Genomic DNA, 18,302 nt, shown 5'->3' with positions numbered 1-18,302 from the left:
GAAAATGTTTGTATGTCTAATCAAAATTAAATTTGAAATCGATGTTTGAAAGTTTACATTTTGCTTTATATTAAAAAATATATTTTTAAAAAAGAAATAAATAGTAAGAATAAGAATATTTTTATTTCATTCTATTTAGATTACCAAAGCAACTGAAACAAGCTGAAACATCTAGCATCACTACTGATCATTCTGCAGAATAATCAAGAAGATATTCTTTTACGGAAGCTGAAAGAATAAAAAGTACTAGATTTAGAGTTGCTTCTTACCCTTGAGGTTACATTAAAATCCAAACCCAGCTGGGCCTCCAAATTTTGGGCATAAAAAAATACAGACACATTGCCATATGATCCTCTGTTTCGGTAAGCCATTACTGTCAGATTCCCATGAGATTCACTAACTTCAAAACTAAAATAAAAAGAATAATTCTCAATGTTCACTGATTATGTTCTTTTGAAAAAGATAGTACATTTTTATTACATTTTCACTCTGAATTATTCCCTACATTATAGTTCTCTAACGCATCCTTTTTACCTTTTTTCTCTTATCTAAATTGAATTAAGTAACACGAGGTTTTTGTTTTGTTTTGTTTTGTTTTTTGCTTACATGAATGGTGAGGCTGGAAGAGTTGATGCAGGCTGGGGAGGTTAGGCAAATTGGTGATATAAAAGGACAACAGTGAAAGTAGTAATAAGTAAAAGAATTCTGATTAGATGAATAGTGAATTTTTGTTTTCAGTGTGGGAATCCCACTTTCTAGTTCAGCTGAATTGAATGATTACTTTACCATCTCAAAGACATGGCCCTATTTTTAACAGGAGTTTTACTTTTAGAAAGAAAATGGGCAACACCAATCACTAATTGGCACAGTAAGTTCTTCAAGGAAGATGAGACTTACTTGGTACCTTCCCATTCAATTACTCCTCTTACACCATCATTAGCATCGATAACAATTTGAGAAGCTAAACCTTCCACATCTAAAAGGCAAAACAGAAAGACAAAAATTAAAGAACAATAAAATCAATTTTCTTGATTTTCAAGAATCACAGAAGCATTTATTCAATCGGTACTAATATTACAGTGTCTTTACAAAAAATGTGTAGGAGAAAATGGGAGTGGGCAAGATAACTGGAAAGAGTCCTTACTACTAGAAGTGCAATAATGCGTCTTGAATTAGCACTGTAATATTTAATAATGCATAAAAAAAAAAAAGACTAAGGAAAATGTAGAAAGTTAAACAGCACATAAAACATTAGAAAATAATAAAGTCTAGATTTGCGATGGAATCTTAATTTGTCTTCACTATAAGTGTTTATTACAATGACATTCAATATTTTGCATTTGCCATTCTGAGTATGAGAAAGACAATGAGGAAGAATAATAAATGATTCAGCATTTCATCTTCTATTTGTGCTTCAGTGCCTCATCATACATTCTAATGGCACACCTCAGATTTCACTACAAATACACAACTATTAATTTATTTGTGGGGTGTTCACATACTGTAATATTCTACTGCTCCATAAAGACATACAGGTATTTACAATTAGCCTGAAATCGTAATTGAATACACTGCAGTGTGAAAAACACCAAATAATAGGTTAATGTCAGAAAAGTCTACTAACTTCAGAGACCAGAACTTTACAGTCAAAACTTAATACTTCTCAGAAAATAGGTTGTTGTTTTTCAGACAACCGCACCACACAACTACCTTAACTTGTTTACTTTTTATAAACTTCAACTTACTTTCTAAAACCAAATTGACTTCACCGAGTCTGCCATAAGTATATTATGTTTAGATCCATATACATTTTTCCATCAATTCAGATAAAACTGAACAAAAGTAGAAGATTATTGCCATGAATCTAAGCCTGTCACTATGAGGTAGAGATGACGATGAGCAATAGCTCTACACAGACAACAGAAGTGTTACTGAGGTTTACAAATCCTGAGGGAGTAATGGCAATTAGAGACATTTCTGCTTCACTCCTGCATTTTCTCATGTCACCCTGAAGTCAGATCTGTTCACCCAGGATCTGTAAGAGTTTGCTCACAGACACACACGCGGACACACGTATTTGAGTCAGGCTATTTCTTCTACCAGAAGAATTCACTGACATGTTATGTGAACACATTTTTTCCTTATGACTTAAAACTATTATTTTCTCATTGTAAGTAAAGCTGACCCAATGCAGTGTCACATCAGTGTTAAATGGTCATGGTTCAAGGAGACAGCCAAAGAGAAAGTGAGACTATACAACACTGTTTAGTTTGGATGAATCTTTCATTCTTATATGCTACTCCTTTCATATTTTAGACTCAACTATTCACAAATCAGCAATGAGTCTTGCAAGTTACCTTTCAATCTGTAACGAATTAACTCAGTCACTTCTATAAGCATGCAAAGAAAAGGGAAAAGAGTCAAAGAAGATGTCTGACATTATATAACTAGTCTTTAGTACCACAGGATAATCCAACAGTTCTTAAAGCTAATGACTACTATTCTACTGAATTCTGAAGAAGCAAAATGAGAAGCAGACTAAGCAAATAATAAAGATCATTGCAAGAGTAGGAAAACCATAAAATATGTTTCCTAAAAGTGATAAAAGAATAAAAACAGACTTTTTTAAAAGAGTGAGCAGAGTAGCCACATAAAGTTTTTTTTTTACTTTTTTTTTCCATTTTGTAGTTTGTAAATGAAAATCAGATGAAAAAATCACCAATAAACTTTTCAAATAATTGTCCTTTCCAACTGATAATTACTAACTCCTCTACGAAAATTAATTTAAATTTTCCCAGAGTTTAAAAAGCAAGAGATTAAGTGTAATAATAAATCTATTTCATATTCTATGATGTTTCTTCTAAATAACCATGTCTCATCTCAGCATAGTTGGTAAGTAAGAGGAATAATGGTAATCTCCCAAGGTAATATAATATAAACCATTAAAAAGGAAAAGTAAAAATAATTTGCTATAAGATGTTTTTACCTAGCTTAGGTGGGGATGACGTTGAATGGTTCATGATGAGTTCCACTGAAGTTAAATTAACCAAGAAGAATTCTTGCACCTCTGGTATATCATCCTGCAAAACACAAATACAGTACATCCTCTTCTCATTGTCCTTTAAGAAACTTCCACAGAAGTCACCAAAAAGGATCACACAACAAGTCTCTAATATTACTGTGACACTAGAATTCATTTTTCTGTTTTCCTGAAATAATTTTATTGGGTCTGAAACTGATTATCGTGGAAGAATTAAGTAAGACATTATATATCATGAAAAAGATCCTGTGGTGACGCTAAACTATTCTTGCAAATAAATTACTGACCGATTTTAGAGGCATGTATCTCCAGCAATGAAAAAGTATGAGCCTGTAGCCAGCCATGAAGCACACTGTTCTAAATACTACTAGATAGTTGGTAAAGTTTTAATGAGACAACTTTATTACCTTTAGACAGAGGTAGAGCTGCTTTCTGTGACTATTTGATCCCTTGTGATTTTAATATTAAGATTGAAACCATCTTTCTAAATGACAGTGAAATATAACACAGGGCTTCAAATAATGGCTGCAAGCTTTAGTTCCCAAAATATTACCCTTTTGAAATCATACAGAAAAGTACAGAATTAAAGGGTTTAGAGGTTACCTCTAGAATAGTAATATTTATGGCAACTGATGTTTCTCCTTCTTCTAAAATCAGTGAGCCAGAAGCAGGTACATAATCAGCTCCTGGTTCAGCCACAGTCTCTTCTGTCTGATTACTTACAGTGAGCAATCCTGTAACTGTGGCATAAGTAACATTGATAGTACCTGTTTAATTTGTGAGGAGAAAAAAAAAAAGAAAAAAAAAATTGTTTTTCAGTTCTTATATAATGTTCACTGGAATGGATAAAGACAAGAGATCAAATTCTCATCCACAAAATAAAAAGACTAACTGCAAAACAGAAGGATTAAAAGAGTTATCCAAAGTACATTGGAGCTAGTGTACCTTTGTTACCGTTATCAATATGCCTTCAATTTGACCTTTGCTGACTTGTCTGTCTGCATAGGACTCAAAAATCATTGGGTCCAAATGCATCCAGAAATTTGAAGTTCTGTGGACCATAAATATGAAATTGCTGAAAGACTAACTGGGACATCTCATGTACCATTAATATGAGTTTTTGCAACAAGGACACTTTTTGGGAATGACAGATATCTAAGAAAGGCTCTAAAGACAGTGCTGGGAAACACAGATTAATAAATCTAGATACTTTCCTGGGTAGATTGACAAACTTCAATAGAGAACAAAATTAGGGGACACATGGATAAATATTACCAAGCAGAAAAGTTATACATTATAGTTTTGAGAATAAAGCCACCTCTCGCTAATCTGGTAGGGTAAGTCAAGTGGCAAACATAAGGAGTATGAACCTGAAATAAAATGATAGATGAAATTAAAAGCTGCTCTATATGAAATAAAATGTAAGAGATAAAAGAGTCCTAATTAATAAATAAGTAACGATGCTTATTTTAATTCAGTGAGAGATCTTGCACTTACTATGAACAATTATCTTAAAACATTAGTTTACTGAATAGTGTTCAAAGAGTACACTAGAGTATGGACTGGTATTAAAAAATAAATGGAAAAATAGTGTCATTAAAATGTCTCTAAAACTCTCTGGTGTCTCCAGATCTTGAAAAGCACTGTAAATGTTACTTCATTTCAAAACAAGTATGGCAAAAGAAACAGCCAGATTATCACCGAGGTGTAAATATAGTCCAAAAAGGCAAATAGGAAATTATTATACATGTTTTCTCACAACATAAGTTGCTATTTTCAGGCAACAAACACAAGATTCATTTTTTTTTTTCATGAAGCACACTATTGTATTGTAGAATTGAATACTATATAGTTTAAAGGATGTTAATGGATAAATTGATTCAAAGAGGAATCAGAAATTGTCAGAGGAGACATAAATTGAATTCAATGGTCTGGACACAACTTTTTCCATGTGACATTCCTAAGGTGCTGACTTCCTGAAATTCAGAGAAAAAATATGTGGGATGTGTGTACATGTCACTTTTCTCATGTTTTTTATTTTTTCTGAAGAGACTAATGCTTTGAGACAGACTCATTAGACAAAAATATGGTAACCTTAATAGCCACCTGATTGTTACAGCTTTCAGATCCCTTGCTGTATTAATGAGGATTATGACTCTAGTAATAAGTAATATTTAGTTTCCAAGTCTGCAGAAAGAAGCTTAGAAGTTCTGAAAAAAATACCAACTGTAACAAAGATTTTTCCAAACTTTCATTATCATGGCTTTTATTTGCCTAATGATAAGCAAAACAAAACTTCCTTTCTCTTGGAGTTGTTATACAGACCTAGAGATCCAAATTCTCTGTTAATAAAAAGCTGAATTGTTTTGTTTTCTTCTGGGATTAAAACCACCCTGGATGTGGAAGCAAAATTCAAAATTCCATGTGGTTCATCACTAGCTTCTACTGTTAGAACAGCTTCATATCCTTGACTATCCAAAACAGCAGCACCTGTAGAAGAAACTCCTGCAAGAGAATCAGTGGACTGCAGTGAATGAAGTGTTATGCAACTAATATTTTTGTCTTACATTATTGTTAATATTACATTTAAATAACGTTCAGTAGCCATGCAAATACCACGAAACCAAAGCTCACTGAAGTATGTGGATGGTGTGGGACCTACACACATATATATACTTACATTCTATAACAAATAGAAACAGAAATTTTATGCATACCAAGTACAAAGTCACAAAAATGTATTAAAAAATAAGAAAACTTAACAGGCCAGTGCCAAATATCAACTTCCCTATATTTTAAAAGGAAATAAACCATTTTCCCAGGAAGTACCTCCAAAAGCTTAAAACTATATTCCACTTCACAATCATTACATCAATAAACTGATATGTTTTCCAACTATTGCTTTGATGAATAATTTTGCTCATCCCGTTGGGCCACAGTGACTCTCGGAAGTTGATAAGGCACCTCGCAGCAACACAATCCATGTCAAGTTAGTTTGGTGTTTGGACATTAATTTCAGTTTGAAAAAAGGTATTTCAGAACGGATGCAGTTTAAGGCTTCTTTTCTCACTATAATTTTAATGGCAAGAATAAAATATTCTGACCACCTTGAATTCAGGGACAGATCAGTAAGTCTGCAGCTTGACAAGATTGTTTAAAAAGATAAAAATATCTGCATGTTTCATGGCAACTCTATCCATGACATATTAGTAAACTCAGTTTGCATTAAGATTAAGGGAAGAAACAACCATTGAATTAAATAGGCAGAGTTAAATCAGGATTGAAAACCATTTAAGTGTATTTGTGGAGACACGGTGGGATTTATATATACATACATAAGGACCAAGCCTATTTCAATAAAATGTTAATGAACTTTGCGTACTTTGCACCAGCTGCAGTTTGCTCAGTCCTATACCTCCAAAATGAAATAATAAAATTAAAAATATTATATTATTAAATGGTATTTTTAAGATGTAGCTGGCTATAGTTCTGCATTACCTTCTGTTTTGATGTTGTATAGGATGACTTGGTATTCTTCTTTTTCTTCAGGAATATGGTCATCCAGCAGATCAACATACAATGTTGTATTCAACGTCCCCTATTTGTTTTAAGGGTAAATTGATTAGCCATTATTTTATAAAACACAAGTGATATCATAATGACAAGTATTTTGAACAATTTCTTTAAGAAGAGTTAAGTATCAAGAATTGTAAGCTCCCTCCAGTTTGTAAGTCAAAAAGTGAGAAATTAAATAATCAAACCAAGAAAGAAGGACTGTTGAAAAGGCACACTTTTTCTCAGATCAGTTCTAATCACACTATTTTCCTGTAGCCAACATCACTGTTTATGGACTTACCTCAGGAAAAAAAAGTATTCCAGAATAGTTTGCAAAATTTTGTTTTACATTATGTCCTACTATCTTCCACTCAACAGTAACATTTCCCAGTCCTGGAGGAGTTCTTACGATGTGGAATTGTAATTGTTCTCCTAGGAATAAAGGACAAGATGCAGTGTTTCAGGGTCTCCTCTTCTACATGTTGGTTATAAAAATGAGAGGTCAAAAACATGCATCACACAGTTAAAGTATTTTTCCTGAAAGATATTGCTATTTTTGTCAGTTTGAATTTCACAGTAGTTATATACCACATTCACTTTTAATGCTGAAAAGAAAAACCTAAACTTAAACTCTTCTAGGTTTTTTTCTTCTGTTTTTAGTTCACACTTGGAAATAATTATGAACATATGAGGGAACTTGGTATAGATGAATAACTTAGAAAGGGAATGTTCATGAAAACATGCGCAAACATTAGAGCAATACAAGTCTGTAAACTGTACAAAACAGTAACTACTGTATGTACCAACAATAATAGTAGTTTTCTACAACAGTTCCCTGGAAAGAATACACATTATCTGAACATTTGCACTGTCTTGTGACTTTATTCAATGCATGCAGAAAAAAATGCTTATAATTATCTGTAAGTTCCGTTTATGTGAGTTCGAACTTACAAATATGGTCACTGTTAGAAAACAAAACATTCAGAAAATGTTAATAATTTCTTATAATCTCAGAGGTAATCAGTATTGCTGGACAATGTGCATATAAAGGAAGCAAATACTATGGTATTTTGCACATTTATAACATTTAACCCCAAAGGCACTTTAATTAAAAAGAGTAGACCTCTTAGTAGGCTTTGTAAAATGTGGAAATTGTTTTATATTCACAAGTTTTTCACAAAATTTCCATTAAATATTTTAAATGTGGACATGTGAAATTAGCATGTTATATCAACATGGAATAGATCAGTAGGCAATATTTTGCAAAACATTCACAATAGAGGACAGATGGTTATTTATAATAGGTAGGTACATGGCATTCATATTTCATATGCATTTTTCAGGTCCACAGAATTTAAGTTCAACAGCACATTTTGTCCTGCATTGGCTTTCAGAGACATGAAATATGCAGAAATCTACAATTCTGAGATTTTTGAAAACAATACATGAGATTTCTTTTGCTTATTGAAGAATTAACAAAACATAAGATAATGTTATAATAACATTATGCTGCCCAACTAGTCCCTTTGATTATGCAATTTAGAGAGCAGCAACTTAGGATGCTGTCTTGCTATTCTACTGTATTACCTTACAGAATTGTACAGCATTGTACAGCTAAAACTGGCAAGAAAAATCTGAAAATTTTCTAGTTACATTTATTTTTTGTAAGGAAGAGTCAGAGATATGCATGTATATTGGCTACCAATGAAAGAGAAAGGAATTCTTAACTTCAAGAGCCCTTAATATACTTAAATAAAATTTAATATTGTAAAGAAGTAATACAAAAACTGTTTACACCCATTTTCAAATACATAAATGTGCTATTCAGCCCCAACATTTCAAACTTCAGTTAAGTCTCAGAGATGTCAACATTGATGTCGACATCTTTGGCTTAAGTTGGTCCATGTTGCTTCTAAGAAAATTAAGGAATTCAAAATTTATTGATATCACAAGGATTCCACTTCTACAGTCAAATATCTGGATGGTAGACTCCCAATTTACAGGTTCCTCTGAGGCTAAATCATTACAGTGTTTAACACTGCACTGCAATCCACTATGTTCTATTTGAGAATTTTGCATATCCATTACAAAGAAATAAAGATTTAAAAGAAAAGTGGTTTCAATGGTTTAGTACCATTGGGAAAACACACACACACACAAATAAGGCAAAGCTTATTTCAATATATCTCTATAAGTTATAATGAATTTTCATTGAAGACTGGGAAAAATGCTTTATGATATAGAAAGCTGTTCCACTATAATCCAAACACTGAGAAGAAACTTGAAGTCATTATTACAGATTCCAAGTAGTTATTTACTGATCCATGTTTCCTACCAGCTTTACCAAGATTTTTTTGGTATTCCTATCCAGAAGAAATGCTAATATGAACACTAATTGATTTCTGAAGATTGAAAGTGTTATTAGGCTAAATTCAATATTTTTTTTAATATTTAATCCTTATCCATACTTTTACATTTCTACATTGTGACTTAATAAGTGATGCATCTCTTACATAGAGAAACAAAGAGGTGGGTATTTATCGCTGTGAAGAAGGGAGCATCAGCCGCTCTCCTCTTCCTCATTACTTTAAGCTACTGCAGTGCATTTTCTTGTAATACAGTTACACAACTGTCGCAGACCCCTGTCCAATAAAAAATACTACACTTATCCTCAATAAGGTAAAAAATAGCATGCACATTGTGAAAACAAAATGTATTCACTTAACAGAAAATTTTCAATAACACAATAACTGTAAAAGTAATGATATTTGGATTTATGTCTGGTAAATTTTGCTTTCGAATGAAAAAAATATTTTGACAAACTAAAATAATCTAAATGCCTTAGCTCTTTTGCTCTTTCTCTATTTCTCCCTTTTTCTCTCTCTTTTTTTTTTAATCAAAGACACTTAGTTCACTTGTTTTGTTTCTGGCTGGAAGGCAATGAACTATTTCTTTTCACAACCTGGAAAAATAATATAATAATAACTATATATAATAATAGAACTATAGCCAAGTACTTCAGTTTCAAGCAGCCAGCATTTGGTAGCATGCTATGAATAACATTTAACCAGTTGAAAGTATTCAGGGACTTTGGGACTGAGACAGTTTGTATTAATTCCTTGTGCTCATTAACAGCTCTTCTTAGCTAATCATATCACATCTGGCTTGGCACAGAATTAACACAAACCATACCTAGATAAAAAACCAAAGGTTATGATGCCCTTTCATGTTGGGAAAACAAAACAAAAAACCTTTGGTTGAGAAAGCCATTTTTCTTCAAACAGAAAATGTAGTGCACACATTAGGGGACAAGTTCCTGTTTTGTGAACTTTCCCTGCCCATCAGTTCAAACATCAGAGAAACGTGATACTGCAATACACTGAGATTCCATCAAAGGCCACCTAAAGCAATCACCACCAGTACTATTATCATCCTATGCAAAACTGCATCAAACTGTAGATGAAACATGCCGTGTATTCTTTAAAACAATAGTAGAAATGTTTAGTACATACCAAATTATTATTGTTCTTTCTCAAATGTTTGCTTTCTCTTATAATTGCTACTTCCCAAATCATCTGCCATAAAAAAACATCAGGTTCATGGGACAGACAAAGGGAAGATGTTACCCTAGTGTTTCTGCAGGAATGTTTTCTAGAATATTTTAAATTCTTTGTAAGTCGCTGATAGATCTGATTTGCTTATGACTATTAGGTGTGTGTATGTTGGCAGTCATGAAGTGGGCTGGCAGGAGCCTCGTGCAGGCCAACAAAGAGAAGGGCAGAGTCCTGCCCCTGGCGGGGAGCAGCCCCAGGCACCAGGGCGTGCACCCTGATGGAGAGCAGCTTGACAGAAAGGGCTTGGGGTCCTGCTGGACACTGCACTGGGCAGGAGCCAGCAACATGCCTTGTTACTAAGAAGGCTGATGGCATTCTGGGCTGAATTAGGCCAAGTATCCCTAGCAGGCTGAGAGAGCTATCCTTCCCCTCTACTCTGCACTGGTGAGGCTGCACCTGGAGCACTGGGTCCAGCTCTGGGCTCCCCAGTGCAAGACAGACCTAAACGTACTGGGAAGACTCCAACAGAGGGACACCGAGGTGATCAAGGGAAGGGAAGAGAGGCTGTGAGAGCTGAGACTGCTCAGCCTGGAGAAGGGGAGGCTCAGGGGGATCTCATCAGTGTCCTTCAATACCTGAAGGGAGGGTGGAACAGGACAGAGCCAGGCTCGTGTCAGTGGTGCCCAGGGACAGGACAAGAGGCAGCGGGCACAAACTGGAGCACAAGAGGTTCCCTCTGAATATCAGACAGCACTTTTGTGCTGTGTGGGAGCACTGGCACAGGTTGCCCAGAGAGATTGTGGGGTCTCCCTCCTTGGAGATACTCAAAAGCCTGGACATGGTCCTGAGCAACCTGCTCTAGGTGGCCCTGCTTGAGGGGGAAAGGACCAGATGACCTCCAGAGGCCCCTTCCAACCTTAAGCATTCTGTGATTCTATGAATGCTTGCAAGAGTTCAAAGTACATGTCAGGTATGTGGATATTCACTTCTTGCTGGTGTTCTCTGAACAGTGAAACACAATCATTGTGAGTCATTATCAACTGAAAGCACAAAGATGGAAACTGGCATTAAAATTTGAGCGTGGTCAACACAAAGAACACACCTTCACAACCAATAACAGATCTTGAGGCTGTATGGAAGCTTATAATTCCTGCCACATTGTCACTTGCCAGAATAATCACTGTGACAGTGTCAAAACTGGGCAAAATTCGACTCCCTCCTTCAGTATGGACCAGGCTGATTTCAATACTTTCATCATCCTCTGGCTCTGGATCATCTATAATGGGCAGCGTGACCATCATCTTTGTTTCACCTACAAGGAGAAGAACGTATACAACCGTGTGTCCACTTGGAAACCACCTTGTAAAAAGACTCAATCATCTCATTTTGAAAATAATTAAATACATAAAATATATTAAAATTGCATGAAACAAACTTATTTACCTTTCTGGAAGTCAGTGAATGTCATTATGAAATTTTATCTAATTACTATTGATCAGTCACATTAAGCCAATAAAACGATCACATCATTAAATATACTATGTAGAAATTAATTATATAGGAATTATTTCGGAGTGCCTAGAATTCTTTATTTTCATTACAAATTCTATGACTTTAAAATTTAACTTAGAAAAGGGGAATATCATTCTTGAAAAAAAAATAAATTGCCAGGTGCTAAGCTCTCCGATGAACCATTTACACAAGGGTGTACATTCAATATGAGTACATTTACTGAGCCAGGGAATGCATTGAAATGGGATGACATTTTGTTAGTTCCTTGCCTTTGGGACTATCAAAGAATAATAATGTAAGCAGCAAACACCGTTAATCTCTAGTCGCTATATATCCATTAAAATTTACAACACAATCCTGTTGTTCAGTGCGTGTGCATAACCCAGCTGTGTTTTATGATCATTAGAATATCAATTTACAGAATACATATGTATTTCCTGCTAGATTGTCTTTCAAAATACTTCAAAATCAGTTTTTACTAAACTTATAACTGGTAATGTAATTACATGTCAGCCTCACAATCATTGCCAGCAGCCATGCCTTACTATTCAGATGATTTATCAAGCTAGCACACTAGAATCTTTACTACGCACCTGGAAATTGCTTTCAAAATATCAGTTCGATTAACTCAGACTTTGAAAAAATAAAATACAGCATAAAATACAGCATGCTGCATGGTACTTAAGTAATGTCTGAGAGGGACTTGTTTGTCCTGTTTGCAATTCTTTTAAATATGTTCTGTTATGTTACGTTTAAATATGTTTTGTTGTGTTACAATATGATCTCAGAATTTAAAGAGATGTCATGAAAAATTAGTACTGTAGTGACCGAGGGCTAACAAAAGACCACTTAGGCCTGATTCTCATTTCCATTATCCTTGCTGTAACAACTATCTTCGACTTTATTAATCCTTACTTATGTGGTAAAGGAAATCTTTATAGTGCAATATTTATACTGCAATATTTCTTTAATAAAAACCCTTAGGTATTTATTGTGCTTAGATATTTCATTGTGCTTTGCTACCACTGTGTGTGTTCTGCAAGATAATGCTACATGCTAATGAACAACCATACTCTTTTGCACGTGTATCCTTAGCATTCAGGAAAATTTAGCCTAAGAAGAAGATATCAGTTGTCAAAACATCCACAGTATCGTGTACTTGTCACGTTCTTTTTTCTTTTTCTTAGTTTTACAAAACAGAAGCCAAAACGAGAGCTTGTCTCACCTTCAGCAAACACCAGAGTCTCACCGACACCTATAAAATCCAAGTTTGGAGTAGCAGTCCCACCAATGACACGCCATTCCACTGTCACTTGTCCCAGGCTGCCTTCTGTTCTGTGTATCATTAGCTGCACGTTGGTCTGAGGACGTTCCTCTACTTCAACATACAGACCTTTCTCTGTTGCATTGGGACTTACACTGTAGATCTTAAACACTCCAAATGCGTCTCCATTCATCATTATGATAACTGTGGAGGTATTTGGCTGTCCTATGGTTGGTTGGTTTTTTGAGCTGGCTGAGACGTTCATCAGTTCTGCTTTCAAAAGGGTTATAGTGAATCTCTCATCCAGTTCTGGCAGGCTGTCAGGCAGTATGGTAACTGTTAGATTTGCAAACTCTTCCCCTTCCTGCATTATGGCCCACTGTCTTGTAACAGGTTCATAATCACTGCCAGCGATGGCTTGTGTGCTGAAGAGGGCGAATGCACTGGTAACGTTTTTCTTGTAGGTCCGGAACCCTGAAGTGTTGTTAGTTAATGGGCTGATATCTGACGTCAGCCAAAGGCAGAGAGGAATCCCTGAGGCACTGGAAAATGTAAAGGCTGAACATGCTTGTTCTTTTAGGCACTGAGCTGCACAGGAATACACAGGGTCACTTGCTGCTGACACATTCACTCTGGTCTTGGATGGTTTGTCAGGAATTCCTTGTACAGGAGGCTCGTAGTAGGCCAGGATATCCTGACCTTGCTCCACAGCAAGAGCTACAACGTCAGTCTCAGAAGTGCTGTAGAAAATCTGCAGCTGACCAAATCTTCCCTCACTAAAAGACATTATAATAAAATAAAGTTCTGTTAGTTGACAAAGGATGTCTAATATTCTACATGTTTCTGGGTTAATAATAGAAGTGAACAAAATCAACTGACCCTTTCTGAATTGCTGAAAAATTCCAAATAACACATCAAAATGCATTCCCTTTGAAACTAGTACCAGAATAACTGAGTTATCTTATTTTTTTGTGGATAGCAAGTTTGATTATTTATAGCTTAGGTAGTAGTCTGTTAAGAATGCATATTTGTAAACATTTGGTTCTAGGAGTTAACTTAGTCTTCTTCAGGACTTGGCAGCTCTCCTTACTTGCAAGGAAGAAAAAGCCGGTGACACCCAGACTTATCATCCTTCCTCTAGGATCACATGCATAAAACCTGTTTTCCTTCTCTTATTTTCATCCTGTAAGGGCTGGCCATTTTGTCCTCCTGTTCAAATCACAGGAACAGGCTACCATGCAGGTTTAAACGATTTGATGATTAAACGGACAAAATGAATAGTACACTGTGTACGCTGAGTTTACATTGTGCATTTCAATGTATACTACGTTTAAGTAATTTATGTAATACACAGACATCTACTTCAAAAACAATGTGTTTGAAATGAAAATACATTGAGATGGCAGATCAAAGAATTGATGCACATATTTTTATGAGAGGAGCATGAAATTTGACATTATAGTGGAAACAAAAGTGAAGAATAAATAGTAATTACAAATAAAGCAAACATTATACAAACCTTCGCCTGACTGTTATGTTTGCCAGCAAATTTCTTTCTAGTGGCTCCTGAACTCGATATAAGGATTGATGAAAGAAAACTGTGCCATAAGGATTATCATTGGCAGGTATTATAATACTTGCCACGCCATCTAACCCAATAGCACCACCATTGGAGGCCTGAGTTAATTCTACACGGACAATCTCAAAGAGAAGAAAAGAAAAAGAAGTAATGCAGCTAGACAATTTGTGGTTTTTCTAACAATAATTACAAGCAAAGTATAACATGAAATTATAGCACCTTCCTGCCGGAACATTTCTTGTTTTCCATCATACATATTTCTAGAACAAGTCAAAATTAATACCATCTTCAAGGAAGATGTAAGTGCTTGACTTACTTCTTCTATTTCTGGAACATCATCAGCCAGGATTTCCAATAGTAGCATCTGAAAGGCTTCCCCAGGGGCAAAAGTAATATTGCCTGAGGCAACCTGCAAGTCCTCATCAGCAGGGTGTCCACCAATGGTAGCAACCCACTCAACAGTAACGTTACCAAGTGTCCCAGCATTGCGGATTACTGGCAGATTTATGGGTACTGATCCAGATTCAGGCTCCTCCACAGTAAATTCGGTCATCTGGAACACTGAAGTGCAGCACAAAGAGGTGTATTTCATTAACAGTAATATTTAAAATAAAAACACCATCCTAGTTACTGAATTATATATTTTATTTCACTTGATTGCATTCATTTGCACAATTAAAAAAATGTTAATCAGGTTTAAACTTCAAATTGAACTTTCAGTATCATTTTATCTGCAAATAAAATTGGCATGAAAATTCAGCCCCCACCCAAGAGTTTATTCCAACGTATCCATTGTTCAAGGCTAGCCATGATCTAAGTTTTTAGAAGACGGTCAGAAGGTAATTTTTCCCAGTGAGGAAATTTTTTATCATTTTTTATGTCACGTATGGAAAAAATGTGTCAACATATTCCATCTAAATTGTTTCAAATATAAGTCTTTCTTGTATAAAATCTTTAGTTGTTAAGAATGAAGTTAATGAATTATCCATGTGGAATTATTTACTTTTGTCAATTTCCTTTACATTTTGCTGATAAAATGGAATAACTGAAATAAAGTAGGGTACTAAAGGGAGAAAGAGTAAGTCAAATAAAATGGCTGGAAAACATACACCAGAAATACTGAAATAGAAAAAATAAATAGAAAAGATAAATTTCTAAAATGTCATTAAATTTTTGAAATTACCATTTTTTTCTCAAAACCTGTGTAATGAAACTATTTTTGGAAAGTGTCCACAATCCATTTTGCTGATAATGATAGAAAGAAGAAAAACTACAATAACTAACAACCAGAACATACAAGAATGCAATTTAAGTCATATTTGTACTTTCCAATTTCCCCAGATATTTAAACCTGCTTTGCCTGATTATTTTGTAAAACAATGACACTGCACTATCTAAACAGGTTTTGGCATGTAAACTTAAGCTTCAAGCTATTGCAGAAATGCAACATTTAGAATAGATAAAAAAATACAAATTAAATTAAAATCCATCCCCATTAGGAGACTCCAAAATCCACCTTCGTCTCACAAAATCTTGATATATAAGTTGACTGAATGCTTCAATTTCGCTATATAAGGGCACCATTTGCCCTTACTTACACGTTTTAATTTAGTTTATCTTATTTTGTCCTTTACTGTGTTCATCCAGACTTCCCTTTTTGTATTCTGAAAATTTTTATTCCATTGCCCAGTAATAACTCACCCACAAATCAGCAGATTGCTACTGGACAAGAGAAAATATGCAAATAAGACTCATTTACCAAAGGATCCAAACGGGTCATCAGAAGCCTCAATGGTTATGACTGCCCTCGTCAAAGATCCAAGCAAGGCTCCTCCTGTCGTTTGATTCAGCAGCTGAACATAAAAGGACTCCTCAACTTCAGGATTGATATCATTAATTATATAAATTGGCACAGCTTTACTTGTTTCTCCTTCTAGTAAGACAACATCTGATGAGGCTACACTGTAGTCCTCACCTAGATTTGTACATGAAAAAATAACAAAACAATCAAAACACAGAAGAATATTAAGGCATTCTGGTTCATTATGAAACATCACTAATGTTTATCAGCACTAATATTTATCTGTTCTTTTTGCATTCCCTTGTGTTCATATGTTGGTGTGTTTTTTTGTGTTTTTTTTTTCTTTATCTTCATACCCAGAAAATACAATTGTTTATTTCCTAGTGCCTTTTAGATATCTGGATGGATGAAAATAAATCTCATCTTGGCCAAAACAGAGTTTACACTGTCAGTCCAAGAAGCAATTACAAAAGGTCCATTATTATCTTCCATTGAGAAGATCACACAACTGTGACATTTCTATATTTGATTTCTGATAGTTGTCTGGCTTTCCAAGAGATAAAATGAAACAGAAGTACCTTTTTCAAAGGAGATTTTACTAAAGGACATAAGGTCACTCCTTCCCTCGTGGAGCTTTTCAGGGATCACCTGAGAGCTTTACCTTTCATTTGCAAAGTAAAAGTCTTCTTGAATTGTGCTTAACATTTGTCTGTTTCACAGAGGAGTCACCAGCTCTCAATTTCCCTCCAAGAAACTCAAATAAGCCATGTATGGTAGGTTGAAATATGTACAAAGGACTAAGTACTAGCTATATATACTACTACAGGATTTTTTATTTTATTTTATTTTTTTGAGAAAGTGAGTGGCCACCAGGGAAACAAACAGCCAATTCCTTTCCTTAGTTTTCTTGCTAGATTCTTCAGTGATGATATCTCTGAGTTTTTTTAAATTTGATGTAAGGTCTCTTCTATAGGACCTGAATTCCTGTCTCCTAAGTACACTCAGTAAGTATCTCACACTTTGGTATTTTTTCTACTTGTTTTACTAGACTGCATTCAATACACACTTGCTTGCTTTGGTTACTCGAAGCATACAGTATGCTCTTTCTGGTTTAACACAGAATGTGTATTTCTGCTATTTTGATTTCTTACCAGCTGTTGCAGTTATTGGCATAGCTTTGAATTTCACAGAAACATCTGCAAAAATTCCCCCAGTTCTGGTCACGTTAATGATTGGTCCAACATAATTTTCAGCAACTCGCACAGCTGAAGCTGAAAGCTGAAGTGTTCCAAAAGCATCATCATTGGCATTGATAATTACATGAGCTATAGTCTCACCCACTGATCCAAGACGAGGAGAATTTACAACTGAAATATAAAAAAAACCTCTTAGAGCAAGCCTGAAATGCCTCCTATATATGGCTATACTGTTCATATACATACACCTGAGTTTAGTGGATGGCCACTACTAGCTTTCAATAAAATTTTCATTTTAGATTTGGACAAAATATAACTACAAACTGCACAAGCATATTTTTGATGTTTGAATTATATTATGTCAGAAAATCCACATTCTTACTAACTTATTATTCTACCCTGCTGTGGAGCATACAAAACACCAGTTCTTTGAAGAGGTGAGGTACTAGCAAAATTACTTATTTATTTGTCCATAGGACAATAGAATTTTACACTAGCAATGATGAACTATAAGTAACCTTTCAGTTTCCCAGTAGAATTTTTTGTAGTGTTTCCCTTAAAAATCAAGATTAATGTGGGAGAGTCATGGGGGAGAGGGAAGGGAAATTAGGCATGCCAAGAAGCTCTTAAGCATAAATAAGGCTGTAATGACCTGAATTTATCTGATCGGGCAAACATCCTCTACGCTAAAAAGCCAGCATGAAGCTGCAATTCTACACCACTTAATGTTTAAAAGGCTTTTTTCGCTTTCAGTAAGTGCAACTAGCTTATTTCCTATCATTGTGCTTTACAGAAACAACA

The 18,302-nt window shown here is 34.9% G+C and overlaps 1 pseudogene across 1 annotated transcript in view; it reads right to left on the bottom strand.

Moving 5' to 3' along the window:
* The window catches only part of LOC310891706 (adhesion G-protein coupled receptor V1-like), a 72,941-nt pseudogene that overhangs the window by 8,382 nt on the left and 46,257 nt on the right, over nucleotides 1–18,302 (bottom strand). Inside the window, exons 26-38 of the transcript in view lie at nucleotides 17,457–17,672; nucleotides 16,264–16,479; nucleotides 14,821–15,065; nucleotides 14,445–14,626; nucleotides 12,887–13,701; nucleotides 11,252–11,461; nucleotides 6,897–7,027; nucleotides 6,539–6,638; nucleotides 5,366–5,545; nucleotides 3,644–3,807; nucleotides 2,987–3,080; nucleotides 898–976; nucleotides 270–408 (exon numbers count right to left, since the gene is read on the bottom strand). The product of the transcript in view is annotated as an adhesion G-protein coupled receptor V1-like (transcript). The remainder of the gene's footprint in view (nucleotides 1–269; nucleotides 409–897; nucleotides 977–2,986; nucleotides 3,081–3,643; nucleotides 3,808–5,365; nucleotides 5,546–6,538; nucleotides 6,639–6,896; nucleotides 7,028–11,251; nucleotides 11,462–12,886; nucleotides 13,702–14,444; nucleotides 14,627–14,820; nucleotides 15,066–16,263; nucleotides 16,480–17,456; nucleotides 17,673–18,302) is intronic.

The sequence above is a fragment of the Anser anser genome, assembly GCF_964211835.1.
Source record: "Anser anser genome assembly, contig: HAP1_SCAFFOLD_197, whole genome shotgun sequence".
NCBI lineage: Eukaryota > Metazoa > Chordata > Aves > Anseriformes > Anatidae > Anser > Anser anser.
This window is presented reverse-complemented; position numbering and strand designations above follow the sequence as displayed.